Below are 8,605 nucleotides of genomic sequence, written 5' to 3' on the forward strand. Positions count from 1 at the left end.
TTGCGATATCAGACATTGTATAATCGAAACCGGATAGAAGAACAGATGTTTATGCAATTATTATGAATTTTCAGAGTTAATTTGATTGTGATTAGACCGATTTGATATCAGAATTATGTTGTTATCGATTATGAGATGTTGGGATTGATATCTGATTGATACTGTATCGCTGGGTATGTTGATATTATTCAGATGAGTTGTTGATTCGTATATACTGATATTGTATTGCCAGTATTGCGAGCTTGTACAGATTTGAGATTATGATCTGTTATTGTTGAGATTATGGGTTGTACTGATATTGATTATGAGTCGTGTTATTATATCTGTGATGTTGAGATTGACGGGGTTATCGAGATTGTATTGTTATGCCGTCGAAACATCAGTAGATTGACATTGAGAAGATTCAGTATTGATTGAGATTATATCGTTATATCGGTGACATTGATCAGATTATGTCGTGATTTGAGTATTGATCAGAACAGGTCTTGAATTGAGTGGTACATTGACACCGTATATTTGATATTGTCATTACCAGATTGAATATGGACAGAGTGGAATTCGAGACTTCGACTTCGTCAGACCGAGAAGAGAAAGGTATAAGTTAATGTTGATTCGGGATTGTACAACTCGAGTTTGATTTGACTTGAGTTTCCCAAAATCACATACTTTATCTTATTGCATTGATATTTGCAATTGATAAGTTTGATATGTGAGGCCCATTTACTCTAACGACAATTAATGATCAAACAATAATGGTTTGATTTAAAATTGCAGCGGAAAAATGTTTAAAATACTTTAAAACGGGCCTTAGGGCCTAGAAAAATTTCGGCATGACCTCCCCGTAAGTAGGATATCCCGAAAACTCAAGCAATATTTTATATCAAAATATACTCCAACTAGAGTCATTAAAAAAAAACCAAAGTCAACAACCTATAGCCGCACTAGCTAGGACTAAACAGAATTTAAAACTTACCAAATACTCGCCAGATCATTAAAATCACAGAGTCGCCTCAGAACATAACCAGAACAGCCAAATATCAATACAGATACACGGGGCATCTCCCTGGCAAATAAACTACAATACAAGATTGAACAAACTCAAGACATACATATAGACCAACTGGGAGACTCTACTGAACAGAACCAAGCAATCCAACCTCAATCCCGAACTCCACTGGAGGAACCTCGGCCTGATGCTGCAAAACGACTCGGGAGATCTACCATGGTGCCCAATAGCAACCACAGTAGCCCCCCCAGTAAACAACTGAGGTTAGGATTCTGGTATGAAACAGTTCAACAATAACAACAATAAACATAAATCATGCATAATCATATAATAAAATGTAATATGCAATGCGTGAAAGGCTCAACGTATAACCGGGATAACAGGAGCCAACAAACGGTACGATAACAACTGGAATAATGCTCGAGCAACAACACAGGGGAGCTACATCGTCATGCAGCTAAACCGCCCTGCCAAGTATGCGAGGTATGCCAAGCTGTGCTGAATAACACCCCTGACTCGGCCTCCATACAGCTGATACGATATAACAGGATGACACAACAAAACGAACTAGATGACACAATCCCAGCGCTCACCTCAAAAGGCTGCACTAACCACGGGATTGTTCAATCACATCTACGGTCTCATGTGTATAGGCCTATCAGCCACACAATGATCCCGAGATAAACAACAGTGTCAGATAACAACGGATATCAACAATGGGCTAACAAGAACGTTAGGGCTCAACATGAATGTCATAACAGTATGCCCGATGCTAAATGCCAATAATATGTCACAATAATAAACATAGATTACAACGAAGGCATTTAACAATTTCCAACAGCCAACAAGTCATACACCCGATCAATGTAACACAGAATGACAATTAAACATAATTCATGTTTTACCGTCGTATGTTAACGAGTTGTAACATACCTAAACCGACTCTAAAATCACAACAAGCTCAACTTTAATCTCCTCGACCTAACAATGACAAAAATAGGTCGAATAATTCACAATTCGCCAATAAAACTAAATTAATCCAACATATTGATTTTTAATTATCAAAACTTAATTCCCAAATCAATTTCAACAATTCTGAAATTTCAACTAAATAACCGTAATTCTCCAAAATAATCACACGATTAACTCGATACTAATTCACAAACTATTCAATTTATACCTCAAAGCCCTCCAACGATCGAACCTACAATATAAACCCAATATATACGTCAATATAATGCATTAAAATCGACAAAACGAAATTAAATCGAAGCGAGTAAAATTACACTTCGGGGCGGCCTACTTATGAACCGAAAAATCTTGAATTGGATCCAAAAATTACAAAGATCGAAGTATAAACTAGTCGCTAGCGGTCCAATGTTGCTACTCGCCGGAAAAGACGCCGGAAAACACTATTCACGACCAAAAACCGAACTGAAAACTAGCTAGAAAATGTAGGAACAGCAAGGTAAGATTTAAGCTTCAAATCCTTGCTCAATATACTCCAAAGAACCAAGAAAAACCAAGCAATAGCTCACCTAAAATCGAACAAGAAACTTGAACAGGAACAGCCACAAAACAGGGTTCGATTGGCACTGAAATGGGCATCAAAATAGCGATTCATGGTTCAAAATGAAGCTATTGATGTAAGGAAGACAACCCCTCAAATCGTTTGTGATTTGGACGCCGGACGGAGGAGATATCGCAACTTTCCCGCAGCTGCTACATGTGTTGCGAAAATGGGGTTGAGGGAAATGGGTTTCTGATTCTTCCTTTCTCTCTCCACAAGATAAATTGTGTGTATGTATATGTATATTTAGTTACTAAAAAAAATACTAACACATGTCCAAAAATCCCGGTTTGCATATATTTTGCTCTCGTGTGCTATTTAAATCTCTATATGTATTTTTATATCGTTTTAACTCCGATATTCTAAAATACATATTTTTAACACACTTCTTGAATTTATTTGGCATAAATAATTATTTTAATTTACAACTCAATAATTATTCTAATTATGCCAAAATTACCGGATAATTAATTACAGGGCCTTACATGATATGTCTGGGCTATGGATGTATAGTCTAGTATGTGTTGTAATGAGTCAGTGGCAGGACATGCCAGGGCGGATAGGCCTAGTCTTTGGCAGGATATGCCAAGACACCGGACGTTTGGTCATATTGATAGTGCATAGGAGTGGAGCAACTTCTATAGCGAGATTCAATATGGACAGGGCCAAAGTCCGTAATAAGAACGTACCGCCACCACGATCGGGAGAGTATGTGGGAGATTGTTGCGTTCTTATTCAGATCGGGATCCCTAGATTAGGAATGAGTCGAGTCAGAGTCTCAGAGTCACAGAGCGTGATTTACCGCTTGATATTGATTCATGTTTTCTGAGTTTGATACATGTTCAGAGTGTGATTTACAGTTTGATATTGATTCATGTTTCTGACTTTGATACATGTTATAGATATCTGCTTCATACTTTTATATCTGTTATATGAAATGCATGTATACATGGTTTAAACTGGGAATATAATTCTCACCGGAGTTATCCGGCTGTTGTCTTGTTTGTATGTGTGCATGACAACAGGTGGGACAGGATCAGGGTCAAGACGAGGATGAGAGAGGACTAGTTAGCGTGGAGATTCGGACCCAGAAGTAGATCTGTTTCATTACCGGACATGTAATGAATGAACAGTAATTGTTATGATTTACTTTTGTACAAGACTTGTACTTAGATCTGGATATTGATCTTGTAAATGAAATAAGATTTATTTCATACGTTTCCGCTTTTGTATTTTAAAAAAAAAATTTAGACCCTGTTTATTTAATTGTTTTTAATTATTCCCAAAGACGATTAAGAAATGAATTAGCGTCGGGGTCCCCACAATATGTGTCTAGACAATTGAAAGTTTATGAAAAGAATTATCCAACGCATGATCTAAAGCTTGCAGCAGTCGTATTTGGATTGAAAATTTTGAGACACTACTTGTATGGTGAGAAATGCAAGATATTTACGGACCATAAAAGCTTTAAATATTTCTTCACCAAAAAGGATTTGAATATGAGAGAAAGAAGTTGGCTAGAGCTTGTAAAAGAGTACGACTGTGACATTAGCTACCATCATGGCAAAGCTAATGTAGTTACGGATGCTTTGAGTAGAAATGGGACAGTCTGGGCGCATTTATCTGTACAAGAGCCTTCACAAGTGGAAATTCAATGCTTCAATCTTGAAGTTTATGCTAGGGGAGGGGCCCCTAATATCGCTACATTGACAGTGCATTCTACACTATGAGATAGCGAGAAGAATCGAAGGGTAGCATGTTATATTTAGTCGAGGATGGCATTGTTAAATATCGAGTCGACTATGGGTTTCTAGTGGTGATTCACTACGAGTTGACATTATGATTGAAACTCACAGTACTCCTTATTCTGTTCATCCCGAAAGCACCAAAATGTACAAGTACTTGCAACTTTTATATTGGTGGCCGAGAATGAAACGTGACATTATGCATTTTGTATCCGAATTTTTGACATGTCAACAAGTGAAGACAGAGCATCAAAAACCGGCAGGAATGCTTCGACCTCTCCCCATTCCCGAGTGAAAGTGGGAGAATATTACTATGAATTTCGTGGTAGAATTGCCAAAGACGGTGAAAAGACTCAATAGCATTTGGTTGATAGTAGACCGTCTTACTAAATCAGCACATTTCCTACCAGTGAAGATGACTTTTTTCATGACTCAATATGTGGAGTTATACATTCGAGAGATTGTTATACTGCATGGTATTATGGTGTCTATATTATCTGACCGAGACACACGTTTCACTTCCTCAATTTGGAAGATTTTGCTTGCACCATTGTGTATTAAACTACTATTCAGTACCACTTTTCATCCTCAGACCGATGGTCAGTCTGAGAGAGTCATATTGATATTAGAGGATCTACTCCGAGCATGCATGATCGATTTTTAAGGGAGTTGGGAATCGAAACCACCTCTAGTGGAGTTCACTTAAAATAATCCATCCATACGAGACACTCTACGGAAAGAAATGTAGATCACCCATCCATTGGGACGAGGTAAGAGAAAGAGCTACATTAGGACCCGAGATAGTTCAGCACACAATAGAAATGGTAACCAAGATCTGAGAAAAAATGAAAACAGCTCAAAGTCGACAAAAGAGCTACGCGGACCAAAGAAGACGGGATCTCGAGTTTGCAGTCGGTGATCATGTATTCGTGAAAATGTCACCTATGAAAGGTGTTATGAGATTTGGCAAGAAAGACAAACTTAGTCCAAGATTCATTAGACCATTTGAGAAACTTGAAAGAGTGGGAGCATTAGCATATCGAGTGGCGTTGCCACATAATCTCGCAGGGGTTCACAATGTCTTCCACATATCGATGCTCCGCAAGTACATGTCAAACCCTTCACATGTACTGTATTTTGAACCACTACAACTTAGACCAAACTTGTCATATGAGGAAAAGCCTACTCCAAATCTTGGGTAGATAAGAAAGAAGATTGCAAAAAAAGTGATAAAGATGGTCAAAGTCAAAAGGCTAAATCACTCGGAGGAAGAAGCCACATGGGAGACGGAGTCAGAGATTAGGAGTTGCTATCCCGAATTATTCTGTAGGTCTTAATTTCGAGGACAAAATTTTAATTAAGAGGGGAAGGATTTGTAACATCCAAAAGCCAATCCACGTAAACCGCATGCATGCAAATGATTTAAATTGCATATTTATTTTAGTTAATTGATTTTAAATGCTTAATTGATATATTTTACATGCTTAAATGTTTCAAGTGCATGATTTCATGAAATTAAAGGATTTTACTTGAATATTCTATAATAGGCTGGGGAAAGGAGACCAGGGATGACCAAGACAAAATAAATATTTTTCATTAAGTATTTTCAAGGCTTATTAATAGAATATAAAAATGATTAAATTTTCTAAAAATAATAGAGTTCATATTATTTTATGAAACGAGATCAATTTTATCTGAGAAGCTGGTTTTGGACAAACGAGGGACTTTTAAAATATCAAATCCATTATTTTTGAAAACTAATTTTTATAAACATTTATTTTTCAATAAAATAGGTGTTATTTGGCCCAATTTACCTAGGAGGAGTAAGCCCAATTTCTCCTAAACATGAAAGCCCAAAACCCAAGCCCATTATCATGCAAATTAAATTCTATAAAATAAAAACCTAGGCTTCTAAACACACCATTCAGCTGAAACAACACACACACCACACACACAAATTTCGAAAATACATATGGGAGGAAACAAGGAGTCTTTGTCGCCCCTTCGTTCTTCCGCGCACCCCACGTCGACGATCGTATTTTCGAGCGTTCTAAAACACAAATGCACACTTATAAACTCCCTTGACACATCATTCAATCCATAATATGCAATTTTTGTTTATTATTAATGAAAAACATTGGTTTTTAAATTGCTTAACATTTTGACGATTATTTTTAAAAGTTTGAAAGTTTTTATGTATATATGAATGTGTTATGATTTCCAACGAGTATGCTGCCAATAAGAGGTGTTTTTGGCACAAGAAAAGAGTCGTTAGGGGAAGAAATACACACTGGAAACCGAGCTTGGATAAGGAGGAGGGAGTCCTAGGGTTTCCTAGCCACTCGATGGAATATTGGTTCAACTAGGAGGGTTGTGCGTCGGGTCCTTGGCCAGGGCTGGTCAAGGACTCGGTGAGGGACGTGACTAAGGGCTAGGAATAGTCCTAGCATGGCTAGGACTCAAGGACGATTTCTAGGGAAGAGTCCAAAACCGCATGGACTCTTCACATGCATGCATACGTGCGGTATCAGAGGGGGAGGGTCGTGGCTTGGTTGGGTCAGTCTAGGATGGTCCACTATGGTCTAGGGAGTATTGTCAAGGTTTAGTGAAGGGTTTCTCGATGGTGGCTCGAGCAAACGTAAGGGAACTTGCGCGGCTCTTAGGCTAGGGGATGGTCAGCTAGGCTAGGCGTGGTCAGTAGGGTCCCTGGGAGGTCTGGTCAAGGGATGGCGCGGCCATGGTTCAAGGAAGAACAAAAGATGGCTCGAAAGGAGCTTGCATGGGTTCGAACTAGGGCTAGGGAAAGAAAAGGGTCGAACCATGGTCCACGAGGGTCGATTCATGGTTCATGAAGGTTTTTTAGTGATAAAAAGTCTATGTGTAAAATTTGGGAAGAAAATATTAAAGTTTGAATTAATTCGAGAATTAAACGCTTCATGAATTAGTAAATAGGAAATTAAATCAAGAGCCTCGAATTTATGCTAAATAAAAATATTTAAAATTTAATCTAAGCTTAAAAATTTATTTGGGATGGTCTAGAGTCAATGGAAGTAAGAAAAAGTCAAAAATCGAGATATTTTATGTCCAGGGCAAAACGATCATTTTACACCTGGGTAATACGAGAAGGGTTGGCACCGTCCCGAAGGGTCGTAACATATGTTAAAAGATATATTATGATGAATTTGATGAAAATATGGAATTTTTTGATTTTTGATAAATCTGTGCAATTTTTACTGTAAAAATATTATTTTTGGAAAGTAATGATATTTTGTGAAATAAAAAGAGAAGGAAAATTTTTCTGAATTATGTGATTTGACTGTGGCAAAAGAGGGTATATGATTTTTGAAAATATTGTGAAAAACAAGGCCTTAGAAGGAGCCCGTTTACGGGACATGGCCCCAAAGGGAGCCCAAAGATCGTATTTTCATTATTTTTACGTCGATGCCTAGTGGCCGTCCTCATGCGCAATGGTGAGCTAAGACCGATCAGTCGACCAGAGGATAAAAGGCTAGTCGCTTTCACTGATCAAACTTCACCCAAAATGATAAATGTCTAACATCTTTATGATTCTATGATTTTACGAATCATCATTTATTTGTGATTACAAGCTTATTTTAAATAAAAGTATTTTTTAATGCATGTTCTTGTATATGTATTATTTGCTACTCATTTTTAGTATGTGCTGAGTCATTAAACTCACTAGGTTTGAATGCTGCAGTTGATGATGTTACTGAGGGAGGCGCTGACGCTTGAGTGGATCGAAAAGATTGAAAAGATTTTTGTTAATGATTTATTAGAAATATTCTTTTACACTTTATTTCGATGTTAGTTGATCTTGTTAAAGGTCGACGTATGATTTTTTGGTTAATTGACGATTTAGGGATTTTTATGTAACTTGAAATTTCATATGTTAAATTATTTTGATTAATGAGAATGTTAAATTATTAAAATTGTGGATTTCGAAATCATGCTTACAAAAAAAAAAAAAAAGAAATTTGAAGTTAAAAAGCGAGGGTCGTTTCACATATATATAAGATATCCCCAAAATATGATGCAGTTTTTATCAAAATCAATGGTTTCAATAGTTGTTTGGAGGCAAGAACAACTAAACCAATGTATTTATAATCATAAAATTGATATTCATATTATTTCTTTTAATCAAACTTGTTTTGATATATATTTTGGAAATTTTTCTCAAAATTAAGCCATAAATTAGAATTAATAAAATTCTCTATATATTTGATTCAAAATTTTTTATATTTATCAATTCTGAAACTTTTGGCT

At 36.7% G+C, this 8,605-nt stretch overlaps 1 long non-coding RNA gene across 1 annotated transcript; it reads right to left on the reverse strand.

Annotated features, from left to right (window-relative positions):
- Window positions 1–999: 999 nt before the first annotated feature.
- Window positions 1,000–3,057, reverse strand: LOC142548099 (uncharacterized). The gene is made up of 5 exons (XR_012820886.1): window positions 2,545–3,057; window positions 2,349–2,451; window positions 2,187–2,210; window positions 1,940–1,987; window positions 1,000–1,217 (listed from the first exon to the last, which is right to left on the reverse strand). It is a non-coding gene; the product is annotated as an uncharacterized LOC142548099 (long non-coding RNA).
- Window positions 3,058–8,605: the final 5,548 nt, after the last annotated feature.

The sequence above is a fragment of the Primulina tabacum genome, chromosome 6, assembly GCF_025594145.1.
Source record: "Primulina tabacum isolate GXHZ01 chromosome 6, ASM2559414v2, whole genome shotgun sequence".
Lineage (NCBI taxonomy): Eukaryota > Viridiplantae > Streptophyta > Magnoliopsida > Lamiales > Gesneriaceae > Primulina > Primulina tabacum.